The following is a 22,551-nucleotide window of genomic DNA, read 5'->3' as shown; positions in this document are numbered from 1 at the left end:
CAGTCCCCATCCCCAGTTCTCCCAAAGTCAGGCCTATTGCGAGATGTTATCATTCATAGCAAAGGGATTTGAGTATAAGAGCAGGGAGATTCTCCTGCAGTTGTACAGGGTCTTGGTGAGACCACACATGGAGTATTGCATACAGTTTTGGTCTCCTAATCTGAGGAAAGACATTCTTGTCATAGAGGGAGTACAGAGAAGGTTCACCAGACTGATTCCTGGGATGGCAGGACTTTCATATGAAGAAAGACTGCATAGACTCGGCTTGTACTCGCTAGAATTTAGAAGATTGAGGGGGGATCTTATAGAAACTTACAAAATTCTTAACGGGTTGGACAGGCTAGATGCAGGAAGATTAGGTGTCACAATTTAAGGATAAAAGGGAAGTCTTTGAGGAGGAGGAGGAGGACTGGCCAAGTTCTGTGCCTTCCACCACAGTGATGAATGCCGTGGTGGATGTTTGTGTTACATTTTTATTGTGGTTGTGTGTTGTTTATTATTGTACCGCTGCTGACAACCTAAATACCACCGACCCTGATTGTGTGGCAAATAAATTATATCTAAATTCTATCTAATCATCTAATCTAATCTTTAGGACCAAGATGAGAAAATCATTTTTTACACAGAGAGTGGTGAATCTGTGGAATTCTCTGCCACAGAAGGTAGTTGAGGCCAGTTCATTGGCTATATTTAAGAGGGAGTTAGATGTGGCCCTTGTGGCTAAAGGGATCAGGGGGTATGGAGAGAAGGCAGGGATGGGGTACTGAGTTGGATGATCAGCCATGATCATATAGAATGGCAGTGCAGGCTCGAAGGGCCGAATGGCCTACTCCAGCACCTATTTTCTATGTTTCTATGTTTCCCCTGAGTGAAGAATCCTGATCCGGGGGTCAGAATCTGTGACTGGGGCGGTGGTCGGCGTGTTTCTGGGGTGGCTTGTTTCTGACTCTGGGGAACGGTGGAACAATGGCTGCCCAGCTCCACCCAGTGTAAATGTGCATGGGGTTCCTGTCTTCATCACTCTGTCTACCAGTGGTACCTCCATCCTCCAGGTACCGTTGGTCATTTGCAGTTTCAATACATTGAGGACAGAGGAAGCCAGTTATTCGACCCACAGTGTCTTTGCTGGTTGTGCAAGAGTTCATCGGTCAGATCCCACCTTCTGGTAAACAGTCTTCAAGCACACGTTTTAATGTATACGTTTCTTCAAAGGTAATTTTGGCTGAGTTCCAGATCTGTGGCCCTTGTGGCTAGGGGGATCGGAGGGTATGGAGCGAAGGCAGATGCGGGATACTGAGTTGGATGATCAGCCATGATCATATTGAATGGCGGTGCAGGCTCGAAGGGCCGAATGGCCTACTCCTGCACCTAGTTTCTATGTTTCTATCTGTACTGATCCTATGGTGCTAGAAACGTGTCACCATGTCTATGATATAGTTGGGATCACGGAGACATGGCTCCAGGGTGACCAAGGCTGGGAGCTGAACATCCAGGGATATTCAATATTCAGGAGGGATAGAGAGAAAGGAAAAGGAGGTGGGGTAGCGTTACTGATTAGAGAGGGGATTAATGCAATGGAAAGGAAGGACATTAGTTTGGAGGATGTGGAATCGATATGGGTAGAGCTGCGAAACACTAAGGGGCAGAAAACGCTGGTGGGTGTTGTGTACAGGCCACCTAACTGTAGTAGTGAAGTTGGAGATGGTATCAAACAGGAAATTAGAAATGCGTGCGACAAAGGCAAAACAGTTATAATGGGTGACTTCAATCTACATATAGATTGGGTGAATCAAATTGGCAGGGGTGCTGAGGAAGAGGATTTCTTGGAATGTATGCGGGATAGTTATCTAAATCAACATGTAGAGGAACCAACGAGAGAGCAGGCTATTTTAGACTGGGTATTGAGTAATGAGGAAGGGTTAGTTGTACGTGCCCCCATGGGCAAGAGTGACCATAATATGGTTGAGTTCTTCATTAGGATGGAGAGTGATATTGTTAATTCAGAAACAATGGTTCTGAACTTAAAGAAAGGTAACTTTGAGGGTATGAGACGTGAATTGGCCAAGATTGACTGGCAATTAATTCTAAAAGGGTTGACGGTGGATATGCAATGGAAGACATTTAAAGAATGCATGGATGAACTACAAAAATTGTTCATCCCAGTTTGGCAAAAGAATAAATCAGGGAAGGTAGTACATCCGTGGATAACAAGGGAAATCAGGGATAGTATCAAAGCGAAGGATGATGCGTACAAATTAGCCAGAAAAAGCAGCATACCGGAGGACTGGGAGAAATTCAGAGACCAGTAGAGGAGGACAAAGGGCTTAATTAGGAAAGGAAAAATAGATTATGAATGAAACTGGCAGGGAACATAAAAACTGACTGCAAAAGTTTTTATAGATATGTGAAAAGAAAGAGATTAGTTAAAACAAATGTAGGTCCCTTGCAGTCAGAAACAGATGTTGATCATGGGGAACAAGGATATGGCGGACCAATTGAATAACTACTTTGGTTCCGTTTTCACTAAGGAAGACATAAATAATTTGCCGGAAATAGCAGGGGACCGCGGGTCAAAGGAGTTGGAGGAATTGAGTTAAATCCAGGTTAGCCGGGAAGTGGTGTTGGGTAAATTGAATGGATTAAAGGCCGATAAATCCCCAGGGCCAGATAGGCTGCATCCCAGAGTACTTAAGGAAGTAGCTCCAGAAATAGTGGATGCATTAGTAATAATCTTTCAAAACTCTTTAGATTCTGGAGTAGTTCCTGAGGATTGGCGGATAGCAAACGTAACCCCACTTTTTAAGAAGGGAGGGAGAGAGAAAAACGGGGAATTACAGACCAGTTAGTCTAACATCGGTAGTGGGGAAACTGCTAGAGTCAGTTATTAAAGATGGGATAGCAGCACATTTGGAAAGTGGTGAAATCATTGGACAAAGTCAGCATGGATTTACGAAAGGTAAATCATGTCTGACGAATCTTATAGAATTTTTCGAGGATGTAACTAGTAGCGTGCATAGGGGAGAACCAGTGGATGTGGTGTATCTGGACTTCCAGAAGGCTTTCGACAAGGTCCCACATAAGAGATTAGTATACAAACTTAAAGTACACGGCATTGGGGGTTCAGTATTGATGTGGATAGAGAACTGGCTGGCAAACAGGAAGCAAAGAGTAGGAGTAAACGGGTCCTTTTCACAATGGCAGGCAGTGACTAGTGGGGTACCGCAAGGCTCAGTGCTGGGACCCCAGCTATTTACAATATATATTAATGATCTGGATGAGGGAATTGAAGGCAATATCTCCAAGTTTGCGGATGACACTAAGCTGGGGGGCAGTGTTAGCTGTGAGGAGGATGCTAGGAGACTGCAAGGTGACTTGGATAGGCTGGTTGAGTGGGCAAATGTTTGGCAGATGCAGTATAATGTGGATAAATGTGAGGTTATCCATTTTGGTGGCAAAAACAGGAAAGCAGACTATTACCTAAATGGTGGCTGAGTAGGAAAAGGGGAGATGCAGCGAGGCCTGGGTGTCATGGTACACCAGTCATTGAAAGTAGGCATGCAGGTGCAGCAGGCAGTGAAGAAAGCGAATGGTATGTTAGCTTTCATAGCAAAAGGATTTGAATATAGGAGCAGGGAGGTTCTACTGCAGTTGTACAGGGTCTTGGTGAGACCACACCTGGAGTATTGCGTACAGTTTTGGTCTCCAAATCTGAGGAAGGACATTATTGCCATAGAGGAAGTGCAGAGAAGGTTCACCAGACTGATTTCTGGGATGTCAGGACTGTCTTATGAAGAAAAACTGGATAAACTTGGTTTATACTCTCTAGAATTTAGGAGATTGAGAGGGGATCTTATAAAAACTTACAAAATTCTTAAGGGGTTGGACAGGCTAGATGCAGGAAGATTGTTCCCGATGTTAGGGAAGTCCAGGACAAGGGGTCACAGCTTAAGGATAAGGGGGAAATCCTTTAAAAAACCGAGATGAGAAGAACTTTTTTCACACAGAGAGTGGTGAATCTCTGGAACTCTTTGCCGCAGAGGGTAGTCGAGGCCAGTTCATTGGCTATATTTAAGAGGGAGTTAGATGTGGCCCTTGTGGCTAAGGGGATCAGAGGGTATGGAGAGAAGGCAGGTACGGGATACTGAGTTGGATGATCAGTCATGATCATATTGAATGGCGGTGCAGGCTCGAATGGCCGAATGGCCTACTCCTGCACCTAATTTCTATGTTTCTATGTCTACAATCTTTCAGCTAACTCCTGTATCACCGTGCTACCCTGTATTCGACCAAATTGCTCAGGGAAACTGGTCCTCCTCCTTTCGTCCCTCATCTCATTACTCTATACACCTCAATTGATGCTCTCGTGAAATTTAGTCTTTCCAATAATTTATCAAAGTTCCAAATAGTTAATAAGTTCCAAACTTATTCCAATTAACCACCTAACAGCCCGTGACTTTTTCAATTTTAATCTTTCTTGGAATTAGAAATGTGTGGTAAATGTTTGAGTTGCGTTTACGTGTCAGAACAGCATTTGTTTTATTTGAGTAGAAGGTGTGAGCAGCCAGCCAATTCCACCCATGACATGTGACATGTTCTGTTTTGGGGAGAGAGTTCACCATTTGGACTCATCGATATTTTAAATACAGGTGGTGTGCAACCTAAATGGGAACTTGAGGTTGTGTTTTCCGGTTTGATTTCAAACCTGCAGCATCTTATAGCAAAGATCTTTGGACCGACCTGTTGCAGCCAAAGATCTTTGGTTGCAGCGGCGGCGGGTCGTGGCCGCGGCGGGGGAGAAGAGAGAAGAGGGAGGAGACGAGAGAGGGAGACCACGGGCTGGGGAGCGAGGAGAGGAGACGCCAATGTCCAGGCCGGGGGAGTGGAGTCCCGCTGTCCGGGCGGGCGGGGGCGGGGAGACTCAGGGCCGGGGAGCGACGACAGCAGATTGACATCCATCGGTGAGATCTTTGATTTTGTCCGCGGCTCCCCAGTGGAAGGGTCCATTAAAGGGTGAAGCCATAGGCGGCCATCTTAAGTACTGGCAGTCTCCCATTGAAATCAATAGGAGTGAAGTGCTAGGCGGCCATCTTAAGTACTGGCAGTCTCCCATTGAAGTCAATAGGAGTGAAGTGCTAGGCGGCCATCTTAAGTACTGGCAGTCTCCTACTGAAGTTAACAGGATTGAAGCCATAGGCGGCCACCTTAGCTACTGGCAGTCAGGTCGGGGAGACTCTAGGACCCTGTGGGGAGCGGGGCCCCACTGTCCGGGCGGGGAGACTCAGGGCCGGGGAGCGAGGACAGCAGATTGACATCCATCCATCCATCGGTGAGTATTTTGTCCGCCGCTCCCCAGTGGACGGCTCTAATCTTGGGGAAAGACTTTAGTTAAATTTCCCATAAATGTGATTTGTTCTTGTCTGTCAGCAGCACATTGAATCTACGCTCCAGTGAGTAAATGTACCAATGTTACAAAATTTTGAGATTAAAAAAATCAAGTCTGCAATTTATCCCATCAGATAAAGCATTAAAAGAAATTTAATTTGACACCTAATTCACTTTCATATCTCAAGTATTTAAAAAGTTATGGCCATTTTCATACTCGGAAATTAGCATCTTGTTCCCTATTGATTTTCCATGGACATAACAAAAAAGCTGTGTTCGTGGACAGTCATAAGCAAAGATCTTATAGGGTGATTTCACGAAAGGTCACTGGAGCGTAGATCCGCACCCATGTGACCGCAAAATTCAACTGGAGGACATGCGTCACTTCCGGTACATGTTAGTGAATGGGAAATCACGCACTTTCACACCCGTTAAAAACATCGAAAACGGACAGTTTTTGAGCTGCAATTTACTGTGCCAGTCGGAGTGACCGTGAGGCACAGCTACCTAAATTTACAGTCCAAAATAAAGATAGAAACTAAGGTAAATTCAAGAGGGAGCTGAAGGTGCAAAAACAGCGGAGTCTCCATTTGTCGTGGAGATTTAAAGATCCAAAATATCGGGACTTATCGCGTTTGCTCGCTGCATTTCATCAAAAGTAAGGCATTATTGACATTTTTATCTTTATTCATTTGTTATATGAAAGTTTTAAAAGTGAAAAATCCGTCAGTAAAATTGCAAAATCGCCCATGGTTCTCAGGTGGGTTTTAACATGCAAAATAAAACGCTTCTGAAGCTACATTTACCATTTAAATAATCGTAAACTATCAATGCGTTTTGAAATAAAGCATCTCAAGCATCTATAGCTGCGACCAAATCTGCTTTAATACTCTCTTCTTGTTGCACGTGCATGGCATTCTTGTGCACATTGTCTATCCTGCTCACAGTGGGTGCCCAATCAGGATTGTTGACATCATTCCATGCTGCAGGCTTGTCTGTTATTAGATGATAAATAAATAAGTAGTTTGGGTGATTGCAGGCTTTAAACAAGAAACATTGAGAAATATATTTTGCAAATAATAAAATGTCCTGATTTTGTCCAACTAACAGCTGACAATTATCCCATTCCTTAGCTTGCGTCCTGAGTAACATTTATTTCAAAACGCATTGATAGTTTACGATTATTTAAATGGTAAATGTAGCGTCAGAAGCTAATGCAATCCCACTTTTCAAGAAAGGAGCCTGAGAGAAAACGGGGAATTACAGACCAGTTAGCCCGACTTTGGTGGTGTGAAAGATGCTGGAGTCAATTATTAAAGATGTAATAATGGGGCATTTGGATAGCAGTAAAATAATTAGTCCAAGTCAACATGGATTTATGAAAGGGAAATCATGTTTGACTAATCTTCTGGATTTTTTTGCCGCAAGGCTTGGTGTTGGGGACGCAACTGTTTACCATATATATTAATATATTTCAATATAATTATGGAGGAGGTCAGAACTGGACCTAGGGTTGAGATTTTTGATTGGAGAAAGGCTAACTTTGATGAGATGCGAGATGATTTAAAAGGAGTGAACTGGGACATTTTGTTTGATGGGAAAGATGTAGAAGAGAAATGGAGGACATTTAACGGGGAAATTTTAAGAGTACAGAATCTTTATGTTCCTGTTCGGTTGAAAGGAAACGGTAAAAATTGGAAAGAGCCCTGGTTTTCAAGGGAAATTGGACATCTTGTTCGGAAAAAGAGGGAGATCTACAATAATTATAGGCAGCATGAAGTAAATGAGGTGCTTAAGGAGTATAAGGAATGTAAAAAGAATCTTAAAAAAGAAATTTAGAAAAGCTAAAAGAAGATATGAGGTTGCTTTGGCAAGTAAGGTGAAAGTAAGTCCAAAGGGTTTCTACAGCTATATTAATAGCAAAAGGATAACGAGGGATAAAATTGGTCCATTGGAGAGACAGAGTGGGCAGCTATCTGCAGAGCCAAAAGAGATTTGGGAGATATTGAACAATTTATTTTCTTCGATATTCACCAAGGAGAAGGATATTGAATTATGTGAGGTAAGGGAAACGAGTAGAGTAGCTATGGATACTATGAGTTTCAAAGTAAAAGAAGTACTGACACTTTTGAAAAATATAAAAGTGGATAAGTCTCCAGGTCCCAACAGGATATTCCCTAGGACATTGAGGGAAGTTAGTGTAGAAATAGCCGGGGCTATGACAGAAATATTGCAAATGTCATTAGAAACGGGAATAGTGCCGGAGGATTGGCGTACTGCGCATGTTGTTCCATTGTTTAAAAAGGGTTCTAAGAGTAAACCTAGCAATTATAGAGCTGTTAGTTTGACTTCAGTGGTGGGCAAATTAATGGAAAAGATACTTAGAGATAATATATATAAGCATCTGGATAAACAGGGTCTGATTAGGAACAGTCAACATGGATTTGTGCCTGGAAGGTCATGTTTGACTAAACTACTTGAATTTTTTGAAGAGGTTACTAGGGAAATTGACGAGGGTAAAGCAATGGATGTTGTCTATATGGACTTTAGTAAGGCCTTTGACAAGGTTCCTCATGGAAGGTTGGTTAAGAAGGTTCAACTGTTGGGTATAAATGCTGGAATAGCAAGATGGATTCAACAGTGGCTGAATGGGAGAAGCCAGAGGGTAATGGTGGATGGCTGTTTGTCGGGTTGGAGGCAGGTGACTAGTGGGGTGCCTCAGGGATCTGTGTTGGGCTGAAAGATGGCAGATGGAGTTTAATGCTGATAAATGTGAGGTGCTACACCTTGGCAGGACTAATCAAAATAGGACGTACATGGTAAATGGTAGGGAATTGAAGAATACAGTTGAACAGAGGGATCTGGGAATAACCGTGCATAGTTCCTTGAAGGTGGAATGTCATATAGATAGGGTGGTAAAGAAAGCTTTTTGTATGCTAGCCTTTATAAATCAGAGCATTGAGTATAGAAGCTGGGATGTAATGTTAAAATTGTACAAGGCATTGGTGAGACCAAATCTGGAGTATGGTGTACAATTTTGGTCGCCCAATTATAGGAAGGATGTCAACAAAATAGAGAGAGTACAGAGGAGATTTACTAGAATGTTGCCTGGGTTTCAACAACTAAGTTACAGAGATAGGTTGAATAAGTTAGGTCTTTATTCTCTGGAGCGCAGAAGGTTAAGGGGGGACTTGATAGAGGTCTTTAAAATGATGAGAGGGATAGACAGAGTTGATGTGGACAAGCTTTTCCCTTTGAGAATAGGGAAGATTCTAACAAGAGGACATGACTTCAGAATTAAGGGACAGAAGTTTAGGGGTAACATGAGGGGGAACTTCTTTACTCAGAGAGTGGCAGCGGTGTGGAATGAGCTTCCAGTGGAAGTGGTGGCGGCAGGTTCGTTGGTATCATTTAAAAATAAATTGGATAGGCATATGGAAGAGAAGGGAATGGAGGGTTATGGTATGAGTGCAGGCAGGTGGGACTAAGGGAAAAAGTTGTTCGGCACGGACTTGTAGGGCCGAGATGGCCTGTTTCCGTGCTTTAATTGTTATATGGTTGTATGTCATATGGTTATAATGATTTGGAAAAGGGCATTAGGAGCAAAATTAATGCATACATACCTACATATTTAAATTCATCTGATAAGTTGGTCAAATAACATGGGCACCTTCTTGCTTTTTTTGAGACATGGATTTTTTAAATGTGAATTGTCTCATAGCAACACATTTGTGGGTCAGCAGTATTTTGTACCAACCCCCACAATTTCAAATAATTCTAAATTGAACTTCTTAAACAAGGAAAACAATTTTTATTGACATCATTTTGTGTGGCTGTCAAGGTGGCTGTGTTGACTGTAATTATGAGACTGCCGGGCAGTATCACTGTGAATGGTGGTGGCTGTGTGTTTTAATGCAAGTGTTAAAAGGAGAGTAAATTTAAAGAGACAATGTTAGAACCATCAGGGTTTCATCCAAGAACCAATTTAAAGGCAAGGTTCCATCAATTACAATATTTTAATTGAAAATCTTACTCTTAATGTTCTTCCTAATTAGGCTTTTTGTGTTCCCTCTTGAACCTTGTGTCTCCCAGAGCCTCTGGGGAGAGTTTCTGGAGATCCAATAATCCAATCTTGAGGCAAATAACCATCTTTAAAACTGGCATTGCCTCTGCCTTTAATTCTACATTCTCCGAGGATGCTGGATGCCGCGACAATCTCTTGCAACAAGTACAGAAAGGCAGTCAACTGCAAAAAGATCAGAGAGAGGAAAGAGTATGGAAGGGAAAGGCTTTTCAGAATCAATCAGATTTTATTTGCCAAGTATGTTTTGCAACATACGAGGTATTTCATTGGCCAGGTCAGTCATACAATTAAAAGCAACAGCACTCAAAAACACATTTTAATACGGACATTCACCAGAGTGACTCCTGCACATTCCTCACTGTGATGGAAGGCGAAATAAAGTTCGTCCCTTCCTTTGTTCTTCCTCGGTTGGGGGCCTCAAGCCCCCAGTTCAAACTCCGTTCAATGGTGAACTCCTCTTGGTCTCCAGGCCTATAGTGCTGCACAAATCACTGCACCACATGCATCTATTTATTCATTTTTCACATGGTTCATATGCAGCTGGATATTAACTTGCTGACATGGAAAGAGATGCAGTGAGCATTCAATAGTTCAGACTTCTGTGCGAATTAAGGTGCTGCTTGATGGGCTGAGGGGAATCGAGATTGTCTGATTGTCATTCTTTTGGAAGAACTGATGGAAGTTCTTATGGAAAAGCTGATGAATTGACTACGGGATGAGCTGGTGGGCTCGAGGATTGCTGGTTGAGTGTTCTAGAAACATAGAAAATAGGTGCAGGAGGAGGCCATTTGGCCCTTCGAGCCAACACCGCCATTCATTGTGATCATGGCTGATCAGCCCCAATCGATAACCCATGCCTGCCCTCTCCCCATATCCCTTGATTCCACTAGCCCCTAGAGATCTATCTAACTCTCTCTTAAATCCACCCAGTGATTTGGCCTCCACTGCCCTCTGTGGCAGAGAATTCCACAAATTCACAACTCTCTGGGTGAAAAAGTTTTTTCTCACCTCAGTCTTAAATGGCCTCCCCTTTGTTCTAAGACTGTGGCCCCTGGTTCTGGACTCGCCCAACATTGGGAACATTTTTCCTGTATCTAGCTTGTTCAGTCCTTTTTTTCATTTAGATGTTTCTATAAGATCCCCTTGCATCTAACAGGAGTGTTTTATTGTCATGTAGAACAATTTCCTGCATCTAGCTTGTCCCAGATAGAACAATTAAATTCTTACTTTCAGCAGCACAACAGAATCTGTAAACATAGTACACTGTAAACAATATGATAAGATTCCCCCTCATCCTTCTAAACTCCAGTGAATACAAGCCTAGTCTTTTAAATTTTTCTTCATATGACAGTTCTGCTAGGTTATTTGATGGTTAGGACAGGTTTAGAGGGGTATGGGCCAAATGCAGGCATGTGGGACTAGTGTAGATGGGACATGTTGGCCAGCGTGGGCAAGTTGAGCTGAAGGGCCTGCTTCTACGCTGTGAGACTCTATGACTAGGTGATCTGTTGAGGCTGCTGGTATGCCATGAGGAACAATGGGCATGGACCTTTGTAAACCACCACCTGGTTGAGTCTCCTTGAGTCACCATCGGCATTGATAACATCAGTCAAGGGTTGATGATCTGCAAAAAACAAGTTGGTCTCATTCTTGTTCTCTCATGCGATACAGGCAGCAGCTCTGAACTGCCTGTGTTTGCCCTCTTGGCTGTCTTGTCAAATTACGCTGGAGATTAGAGTCACTCCTGAAACAAACAGTGCCTTGTGATCCACAGGGGAAAAAATAAAATCTAAATGCAGAACAATGGATGGTTTAAATCAAAGAAAATGATACAAAGAGGCCATTAGAGCAATACCGATCTAGGAAACTGAGAGCAGATTTTACAATGCATTTAAACCTCTCCCATTTTTATGAGATGCATTCCTGGAATATGTAGGAAGTTTATTGTAACCTAGTGCCCTAGTGGATTAAGGGCGGCATGGTGGTGCAGCAGTAAAGTTGCTGCCTTACAGTGGGTGCTGTCTGTACTGAGTTCGTACATTCTCCCCGTGACTGAATGGGTGTTCTCCGAGATCTTCGGTTTCCTCCCACACTCCAAAGACATACAGGTTTGTAGGCTTGGTATAAGTGTAAATTGTCCCTAGTGTGTGTAGGATGGTGTTAGTGTGCGGGGATCGCTGGTCAAAGCGGACGCGGTGGGCCAAAGGGCCTGTTTCCGCACTGTATCTCTGTAAGAAATAGAAGCAAGGATAAGCCATCTAAGTTCGCACCACCATCAGTAAGATTATTGTTGATCCTGCACCTCAACACCTTATTCCCACATTATCTCCATCATCCTTCATCCTTTTCGTATTTGAAAAAAAATATCTCTCCTTTCAAGGACTCGACTTCCACCACCTCACGCGATCAAGAATTCCAAGATTCCCAGAGTGAAGAAACTGCTCCTTGTCTCATTACTAAATATCATGACCCATATTCTGAGACTTTGGCCCTCGTTCTAGATCACCAGACCAGCCGCAATCTCCACCCACGAGTCCAATCTAAACAGAGATAGACACAAAATGCTGGAGTAACTCAGTGGGTCAGGCAGCATCTCTGGAGAAAAGGAATAGGTGACGTTGCAGGTCGGAAGCCTTCTTCAGACTGCGTTCTGACACTTCTTCCTCTTGCGTATGGCGTGCACAGCCTAAAGTTGTAGGACAACGTTCTATTTGATCTTATTTGGCTGTGCACACCGGGTTGATTGCATTTGTCGAAACAGGCCGACCACGTGAAGGTTGCAATCTCCCACCTCGCGTTCTGACACCAAAGAGCAAAATGTCCAACGTAGATACAATAATAAATATATCGCCATTTGCATTAGTTTTGTGCAGTTAACAAATCACAATTTCACACAATGTACATAAAACGGCAGTTATTTGACAAATACTCTGCAGTTCGGTGTAGGAGATCTTGTTGACGAGTATTCTGGACCCACTGTTGACATCTGAAATTACAGGAGATATCTTTTAGGATTAACTAATAAGAAAAAAGATGATCATAACTACATGCCTGAACAATGGATGATATATCACTTAAATGTAATTGTTTTCAGTTGTGTGGGGAGACCTGTATATTGAAGATGCTTTTTGCCTCTAATATGTCAATTTACCTTAAACGTAGAAGAGCTTATTAAAATCTTCTTACAAAGACCATTAAATATTTTCTTTCTATCCTTTTTTGGACTCAAGGCATAGCAGAGCTGCCAACTCTCACGAAGAGGTAAGGGAGGGAGAGAGGAGGGAGGAGGGAAGGGAGGAAGATCGAGAGAAGAGAGGAAGCGAGAGAAGAGAGGGAGAGAAAGATCGCGAGAAGAGAGGGGAGAGAGAGATCGAGAGAAGAGAAGGGGGGAGGGAGAAGGGGGAGAGGGAGAAGGGAGAAGAGGGAGTGGGACGATAGCACATTATAACGTGCAGCCGTCCCATTCCGACGAAAGATAGAGCAGAGCTCCTCTTGTATCTTTGATTGCGGCCGCCGAACCCCCCGGCCCACCATTGCACCTAAAGATGATAGAGCAGAGTTGTATAATCTTTGATTGCACCCTTCTTCACGGCGGGCTTGTGATCTTTGCTTGTGATGTCTCGACAATTCAAGGGATATAACGGGTAACAGCCGCCGCGTTCTTGGACTTGAATCTGAGCTCGAAAAATCTCCTGGTCACTGGGCCTAATGTGTCCGCGGGCCATATTTTGGAGACCAATCCCTTACAAGAACAAAACCAAAAACGTACAGAAGTGTTAAAATTGTCTATTATTATGGTAAGTAAAGATCTATTAAAAATAAGTCTTAATAACTTTCTAATGTACCGACAAACCTAGTTTCCCGATGGCCATTGATGGGAGAACAGAAAATAACATTTTCACGACAGAATATCGACTGAAAATAATAATAATATTTTCTCACCTTTCTTTTTTATTGGGGAACCTAAGGAATGACAGGTCGGGTCGTTTAGATTTACAATTAGAACAATTGATAGCAGAGCAGTGATGTGAAGATTTAGATAAGGACGCCATGACAGTGTGGGGGAAGCCCAATAAAATGCCTCAAAAAATGCCGTCGACAATCACACACGTCATACTACGCGTTTTTCGAGGAGTGGTCTACCTTGCTCTGCTATAAGATCTTTGGTCAAAAGCCCATAACTTTCTTAAAAATTAAGAGAACTGAATCAAATTTTCAGTTATCATAGATTGAAGAACTCTGAAACAAATATAAAAGAATCTTACTTGGATGACCTGAAATTAAAGCATATAATTAGTTAGTTACCCAATTGGAGCTAATTTCAAACTTCAATTACTAGATCTAAACATCTATCTATTTTTTAATAAATGATTAACATTTTTAAATAGCCTAAGTGCCCAAATAATATTCACAAATAATTCATAATAAAACATGATTTTTAAATCTCATTTACATTAATTTATAGGCCAAATGGAAGGAATTTAGTGTTCAATTGCTGTAAATTAAAGTAAATTTAAATCAGCTTTCTAGTGGGTTCCTGTGAACGCGCTGGTTTAGAACGTTCACAGTGCGCTAGATTTGTACCCTCAAATGCCCAGAAAAATACTGCGGGATATAATGGGCCCAAAATTAGCTACTCGCAACTTTAAACTTTGTATAAAGGGATCTTAAGAAGCCCTTTTTAATGTAAAAATAAACAGCCTACCTTCTGTTGTCCCCTGTATGAGATCCGACCCGTTGCCGAAGTTAGAGGTTAATTTTTAAACTACTATAACAATTATATAAAGCCCTTAAAAGTAATAATAGCTAAAGCGACGGAATTTTGCAGCGATTTTTCGTTAATAATTAACTAGGCTGAACATCCTCGATTTGAACAGCCTAGGGGTAATCGCGTTTTAAACCCGCCCCCCTCTAAACGGCGCCAAAATCGCGCACACGGGCTGGGACAGATTTTCAGCGACGCTTCAGGTAGGCTTTGCATCATACCTAGTAAATGTGTCCCAGTGATAATTTGAAGCAGAAGCATTTTGAGCCAGAGCTGCTGCGTTTTGTCATTGGATGTGTTGCTGTAGATTCACGCTGCACATCCATCACACACTTGTATAATGTTGCAACCAACACTTCTTGTGTTGAATGAGCTGAGCAGTCTGCTGGAGTCAAAGCAAATGTCCCAGGTGTTTTACAGTTATTAAATGGCTGAATTTTCAGGGAATCATTTCATAATGAAACCGTCAGCTTGTTATTTCCGCTTTCAGTTATTTTTGCTGATAAACGTCCTCAACTGCCAGAGTAAAGGCCTATCTGAGCCTTCTGTAAGGGGAGTTGCACATTTGTTTCGCCCTGTGGTCACAGATAAGACTGGTTCTGGTTCTAGTTGATTAGTGCGCAAACAGCTCATCAGTGGTTATCGGGCGCAGGTCTGAGTGAGTAGAGTAGCGATTACATTTTGAAGTGGGCCTTTTTCACCAAGTTGAGCAGATCTAGTTGCTCAATCCCATTTTTAAGTGACTTAACATTTGGGCGGCACATGTGTTGGATGGTAACATATTCCATTCCCTTATTGTCCTTGGGTATAGGTAACAAAGTTTATTGAAATTGTTCCAGTTGATGATGTAGGGACCATTATTTTGGCTTGTTTCATGGCAGTTGGTGCTCTGGGATGACGGGAGATTTGATGGTGTGATTTTGTCATTTCATTATTCAATTGAGTTGGGACTATTGGGTATGTGAGTGGAAATATGAAATCTGCACAAATCTTTTGACCACTGTAAGATGACGTGTGACTTTCACAACCGTTTTTTTGGGCATGGAATTGTTTTTAAATATTGTTTTTCCAGAAGATCTGAATGAAAAAGAGAAACTTGCTGGAAACACTCAGCAGTTTGAGCAGCATTTGATTACAGTCCCATTTCTGATAATGGATCATCCGACATTGCACTTCCACTGTTTTCTGCATTCACAATAAAGTAAATACACATTGTCTTTATTACACTGGTAACAAATGGTAGTCATTTGTACTTGGCCAGATCACATGCAACGTTAAGATAAACAAATATGTTTGATTTAGATGCTAGAGTTTGTTTAAAGGTAGAGAGAGATCACCTGTCCACAGCTGGGATAGTTCAGGACCAGAAGTAGTACCATTTAATGCAGAATTGTATCTTTCAGCTATGATAATAGAGAATGTCTGCAAGATAGCAAAGGATAATCCCTGTTTGTTGAGGATGAATCAGTTGGAGAGCTGAGTGCTGAGAGGAACAGATGTTTGTTCAACAGTTCAGTAGTTCAATATGTAACTGTACAGTGAAATACTTAAAGCACATATTACACATGTAGGCATCGCCATTTTCAATGTCCAAATCCAACCCACCCGCGAGCTGGATGTCCTGGTGTGGTTCCTGTGAACTGACCTCCCTCTCCTCACCCATCTTTGTGTCCCGCGGGGCGACTCCACCTACCTTGAAGGCGCTGTAGTCATGAACCCAGTTCACCCTCCTACTGGGCCACTCCTAGCGCCTGACGTCTCCAGCTCTCTCCCGGTAACGCCGTCCGATCAACCTTTGGGTGGGTTTGGGCAGCGTCCTGTAGAGATGAGGCAGATGATTCTCCTGTGAAGTGGGACAGGTGGTTGTACTGCAGACAGATACCTGACATCATGGAGACCCTGCAGAGTCCAGGCCTGGGATATAATCCTTCTATTCTGGAATGGGACCCCCAGGGATGTGGTGGAATGTGCCATGGGAGCAGTGGGGACTACAGTTTCCAGCAGCAGTTGGCCCATGAAATGGTTTATTTCCCGTTCCTGCTAGTGGGGAATTTGGCAATGGGTAACATGATGGTGTGGAAGCTTTTGCCCTGGATGGCAGGGTTGTGGTAAGAATAGGGTCAGCAGAGCGTGACAGTAATTCCCCATCACTGCGTAGTTTTCCTCTTTCTCTGTGTTGAAGCCTCCAAACAGGTGAGGTGTGGATGTTGGGGATTGACCGTGTTTGGTCTGGAATAGCGATACGGAGATCAGGATGTTTGAAAGTTTCAGGGATCTGGCACAAATGATGAATTGCTGCCTTAGATAGATCAGACAAAGTGTTATGGATGACTGGGAAGACATGAAGAGCTAGGTGGTCTACTCCTGCTTTTATTGTTTGTTAATTTACAGGGGATACCATCTTGTTTGGATGGGGTGTTTTCCACATCTCCGCTGCACTGTAATGATGTTTGTTGGTTCACAAGGCAATGTCCTTCACATTCAATTGTCACCTGATGGTTCTGTTAATATTGTTTATTCCAGAGCTACAGAGTTTGTGAAGACCTGTCTTCATCATGGCTGAAGGTGGTGACTGTGGAGGTGATTCAGTGGCCTCTACATCAAAGGAACAAAAAGGTTTGTGAGCCTTCTGTGACATATATATGTTGCCCTGACAGTGCGTGTGCAACTGATGCACGAGATGAGGTTTACACGTAAGTGGGAATAGGGAAGGGGCTGAGCCCAGAGTTGACATCTACAGGGACAGCACCGTCACAGGTGGGCGGATGCAGGAATTGTCTGATAAATCAGCTCACTTTTTGGAAACAAATAATCTGAGTTGCTGCAAAAGTTAAGTCAGCATATCGAGGTCAGAATCAGATTCTGCGCAGAAATGAGCCTTTGATCCATATCCCACCTGTCAATTTCTCCACACTAATCCCATTTCTGAGCACCTGCTCTGTCGCCTACTATCGATGTACAGTTTGAAAGGACCTCCTACAATGTTGTGACGGAGTACCTGCCTCCAACACCACCTCAGGCAGTGTGTCCCAGACTGCAGCCATCAATGCTGAAAGATTCTTCCTGAAAGATCATCTTCTAAATCTCAAGGTCCCTGCATTAAATCGATGTCCCCTGGTGTTAGCCATCTCTACTGTGGAGAAAACTATTTTTGCCACTGACCCTATTTTTCTCATAGTATTCTGTACTTCTGGATCACTGCCTGTCCGCCCCAGTTTCAAGGAATTCAATTCAATTCCACTTTAATGTCATTGCACAGATACAAGTATGGGTACAACAAAATGCAGTTTAGCATCAGTCCGCAGTAATAGTGCACTATAGAAATCAAAATACAGAATAAGCAAACAATGTGAATGGAGAGACTGGAGAAATCTATCGGCGAAGACGACTTAAATCACTCCAGTCTGCTTATAATTGAAATATTCTGTTCACAGCTGGGATAGTTCAGGACCAGAAGTAATACCATTTAATAGAGAATTGTATCTTTCAGCTATGATAATAGAGAATGTCTGCAAGATAGCAAATAATTATTCCCTTTTTTTTTTGAGGATGAATCAGTTGGAGAGCTGAGTGCTGAGAGGAACTAATGTTTGTTCAACAGTTCAGTAGTTCAATATGTAACTGCACAGTGAAATTCTTAAAGCAAATATTACACATGCAGGCATTGCCATTTTCAAAGACCAAATCCGATCCGCCCGCGAGCTCGATCTCCTGGTGCAACTCCTGTGAACAGACCTCCCTCTCCTCACCCATCTTTGTGTCTCATGGGGCACCTCCACCTACTTTGAAGGGCTGTAGGCATGAACCCAGTTCACCCTCCTATTGGGCCACTCCTCGCACCTGACGTCTCCAGCTCTCTCCCGGTAACGTACCAACGAACCTTTGGCCGGATTTGGGCAGCGTCCTGTAGAGATGAGACGGATGATTCTCTTGTGAAGTGGGACTGGTGGTGGTACTGCAGACAGATACCTGACATCATGGACACCCTGCAGAGTCCAGGCCTGGGATATAATCCTTCTATTCTGGAATGGAAACCCCAGGGATGTGCCATAGGGACAGTGGGGCCTACAGTTTCCAGTAGAGTTGGGATATTTGCAGTTGGCCCATGAAATGGTTTATTTCCCCTTCCAGCTAGTGAGTATCGTGGTGGTGTGGAAGCTTTCGTCCTGGGTGGCAGGGTTGTGTTTGGAAGAGGGCCAGCAGAGTGTGGCGGTAATTCTCCATTCAAGAGTGTTTCCTCCCTTTCTCTGTGAGTTGACGCCTCCAGTCAGATGAGGCGTGGATGTTGTGCATTGACCTTGCTTGTTCTGGAATAATGATATGGTGATCAGGGGATTTGAAAGCTTCAAGGATTTGGCACAGATGATGAATTGGGTCTTCGGGTAGATCAGCTTAAAGGCATTTGGAATACAGGGCAGACACGAGGTGCCAGGTGGTCTACTCCTGCGCTTGTTATTTGGTTCTTGAGTTACAGAGGTATACCATTCCTTTGTGTTTTCAATGGGGTGTTTTTCCCATCTCCTCTATGTTGCTGGTGTTTGATGCTTCTGTTCCAGGAAATATTCTACATGGAGATCTTGTAATTTTGTGCACATCCTTCAATCATGATTTAAAAATAGCCACACAAATCTTTCTTTATATTTACAATGTTTGTCATTTTTGAAATAATAATTATAATAATAATAAAAATAAATGCTTTATTGATCCCCTCAAGGAAATTCAGATGTCCAAGAGCCAACAACCAACAAACCCACACATTCAGAACGAAAGCAGACAAAAAATACATAAAATACAATGTGGACAATACCTGAAAGCAATAAATACTTAAAAAGACCCAATAATTAACTTTTAAAAATGCAAAGCATTCCCATCCAGCCTAGCGGTCTGTATTATAAAATCTAATGGCTGCAGGGGTGAAGGATCTCCTGAACCGCTTCGTTCTACAGCGCAGGGAGAGGAGCCGTGTGCTCTTTTGACCCTCCAGAATTTCATGGAAGGGGTGCCCGGAGTTGTCGAGAATGGCCTGCAAGTTGCTCCTCATACACCTCACGAGCACATCCACCACAGAGTCCACTCTTCCCCCCCCCCCCCCCCCCCCCCCAGCACGGTGCTAGCTCTTTTTACCAGTTTGACCAACTTCTTGCTGTTTTTAGCACTGGCAACAGCCCCAGCAGACAACAGCGTAGAAAATGACACTTGCAACCACAGCATAGTAAAATAGGCACAGCAAGTCATTGCACGCATTGAAGGATTTGTGCCTTCTGACGAAAAAGTGACTGCTCTGTCCTTTTTAGTGGAGGACATCGGTGTTGACAGACCAGTCCAGTTTGTTATCAAGGTGCACTCCCAGATATATATGTCTGCACTACTTCAATGTCAGCCCCTGCAGTGTTAACCGGCTGAAGGGGGAGCTTGGACCTGCCAAAGTTAACAACCATCTCTTTGGTCTTGATAGTATTCAGGATGAGACCGTTCTCTTTACTCCAGACACAGAAAGTACTGGTCAAGTCCCTGTATTCCTCCTCATGTCCGTTCCTTACACATGCCACAATCGCTGTCATCTGAATATTTCTGTATGTGGCATGTGTCAGACTTATATTAATAGTCTGCAGTATACAGGATGAAGAGAAAACCGTTCCCTGTGGGGCTCCAACATTACACACCACTGTCTTGGAAACAAGTCCCCCGGCTTAACAAACTGTGGTCGACCCATCAGGTAGTTGTATATCCAGGAGATAAAGGTGGAATCCACCCCCATCTTCTCAAGCTTGTCTTTCAAAATCGGGGGTTGGAGTATGTTAGAGTGGGGCATTCTGAAACCTTGGGGAGATGTTGTATGTAATAGGTTTTGCAAGCAGCTGAATATAGAGGTAAAAGATTGTAATAACAGGTAAAGTGGGTGGAACATATCTTTAAAAATAGTTTTTTTGTTATAGCAGGACATCTGCTGCAGTGAGTTAATATTGTTAATTCATATACAGCTGTAGATGTTTGAAATCTGAAATACAAACACACAATTCTGGATATACTCAGCAGGTCATACTCAGCATCTGTGGACAGTCCCAATTCTGACCTTGGGTCTTCCACTGTATCTGACCAGATGCTGCCGGATGGACGGAGTTCCCTGCATTTTCATTAATGAATGCATTTTGTGATTTTTTTTTTAATGCTGTGTGAAACATGGCAAACAATCGCACAAGGTGCCAAACAATAATGTGATAGCAGCCAGATAATATGTTCATCTATCTGGTTGTCAAAGCATACACTGCCAGAAGACTAAGGAAGTTGGGCATGCCTCCAATGACTTTACCTAACTTATCCTGATGCACTATAGACAGTGTCCTAGTGGAATGCATCACAACTTGAGTGTGGCAAATACTCTGCTACGAACCATAAGAAATGACCGTTGTTCATGACCCTGTCACCCAAATCAATCTTCCCACTTCTCCCTATCAACTATCAACTTCAACTATCGGACACCTCCTCCTACTTACCCCTGGACCATGACCCCACTGACGAGCACCAGGCCACCATCTCCAGCACCATCACCAACTTCATCCACTCCAATGCCCTACCCGACCGAGCCTCCAACCTCATCGTTCCCCAGCCCCGCACAGCCCGATTTTACCTTCTCCCTAAAATCCACAAACCTGATTGTCCCGGAAGACCCATTGTCTCCGCCTGTTCGTGCCCCACCGAACTCATTTCCAAATACCTTGACTCCATCCTATCACCCTTGGTTAAATCCCTCCCTACCTATGTCCAAGACACCTCAGACACTCTCCGTCGTCTCCGCGCATTCAATTCTCTAGGCCCTCACCCCCTCATCTTCACCATGGACGTCCAATCACTATACACCTCCATCCCCCACCACGATGGTCTCACAGCCCTCCGGTTCTTCCTCGACCAGAGAAGCAACCCATACCCAGCCACTGACACTCTCCTCCGCCTAGCGGAGCTGGTCCTTACCCTCAATAACTTCGCGTTCGACTCCTCCCACTTCCTCCAAATACAAGGCGTAGCTATGGGCACACGCATGGGCCCCAGCTATGCCTGCCTATTTGTAGGTTACGTCGAGCAATCCTTGTTCAATACATACCAGGGCCCCATCCCCAACCTCTACCTCTGCTACATCGACGACTGCTTTGGTGCCACCTCCTGCACCCGCACACAACTGACTGACTTCATCCACTTCACCACTAATTTCCATCCGGCACTGAAATACACCTGGACCATTTCCGACACTTCCCTACCATTCCTTGACCTCACTATCTCCATTGCAGGTGATAGACTTCTAACCGACATACACTATAAACCCACTGACTCCCATGGCTGTCTGGACTACACTTCTTCCCACCCTGCTTCCTGTAAGGACTCCATCCCCTACTCCCAATTCCTCCGTCTACGCCGCATCTGCTCCACGGATGAGGCGTTCCACACCAGGACATCTGAAATGTCCTCACTATTCAGGGAACGGGGGTTCCCCTCCTCCACCATAAATGAGGCTCGCACCAGGGTCTCTTCCATACCCCGCAACACTGCTCTCTCTCCCCATCCCCGCACTCACAACAAGGGCCGAGTCCCCCTAGTCCTCACCTTTCACCCCACCAGCCGTCACATACAAAAAGTAATCCTCCGTCAGTTTCGCCACCTCCAACGTGACCCCACTACTCGCCACATCTTCCCATCTCCCCCCATATCTGCCTTCCGCAAAGACCGCTCCCTCCATAACTCCCTTGTCAATTCTTCCCTTCCCTCTCGGTCCACCCCCTCCCCGGGCACTTTCCCTTGCAACCGCAGGAGATGCAACACTTGTCCCTTTACCTCCCCCCTCGACTCCGTTCAAGGACCCAAGCAATCGTTCCAGGTGCGACAGAGGTTTACCTGCATCTCTTCCAACCTCATCTATTGCGTCCGCTGCTCTAGATGTCAGCAGATCTATATCAGTGAGACCAAGCGGAGGTTGGGCGATCGTTTCGCCGAACACCTCCGCTCGGTCCGCAATAACCAAGCTGACCTCCCGGTGGCTCAGCACTTCAACTCCCCCTCCCACTCCGCCTCCGACCTCTCTGTCCTGGGTCTCCTCCATGGCCACAGCGAGCAGCACCGGAAATTGGAGGAACAGCACCTCATATTCCGTTTGGGGAGTCTGCACCCCGGGGGCATGAACATCGAATTCTCCCAATTCTGTTAGTCCTTGCTGTCTCCTCCCCTTCCTCAGCCCCCCTGCTGTCTCCTCCCACCCTCCAGCCTTCTGGCTACTCCTCCTTTTCCCTTTCTTGTCCCCACCCACCCCCACCCCCGATTAGTCTGAAGAAGG

The 22,551-nt window shown here is 44.1% G+C and overlaps 1 pseudogene; it reads left to right on the top strand.

Annotated features, from left to right (window-relative positions):
- The first annotated feature begins 5,250 nt into the window (after nt 1–5,250).
- The window catches only part of LOC129694453 (NACHT, LRR and PYD domains-containing protein 3-like), a 51,001-nt pseudogene continuing 33,700 nt past the window's right edge, over nt 5,251–22,551 (top strand).

The sequence above is a fragment of the Leucoraja erinacea genome, unplaced genomic scaffold (genome assembly GCF_028641065.1).
Source record: "Leucoraja erinacea ecotype New England unplaced genomic scaffold, Leri_hhj_1 Leri_677S, whole genome shotgun sequence".
Lineage (NCBI taxonomy): Eukaryota > Metazoa > Chordata > Chondrichthyes > Rajiformes > Rajidae > Leucoraja > Leucoraja erinaceus.
The sequence above is the reverse complement of the archived record's forward strand: the minus strand, read 5'-3'. Positions and strand labels throughout refer to the sequence as shown.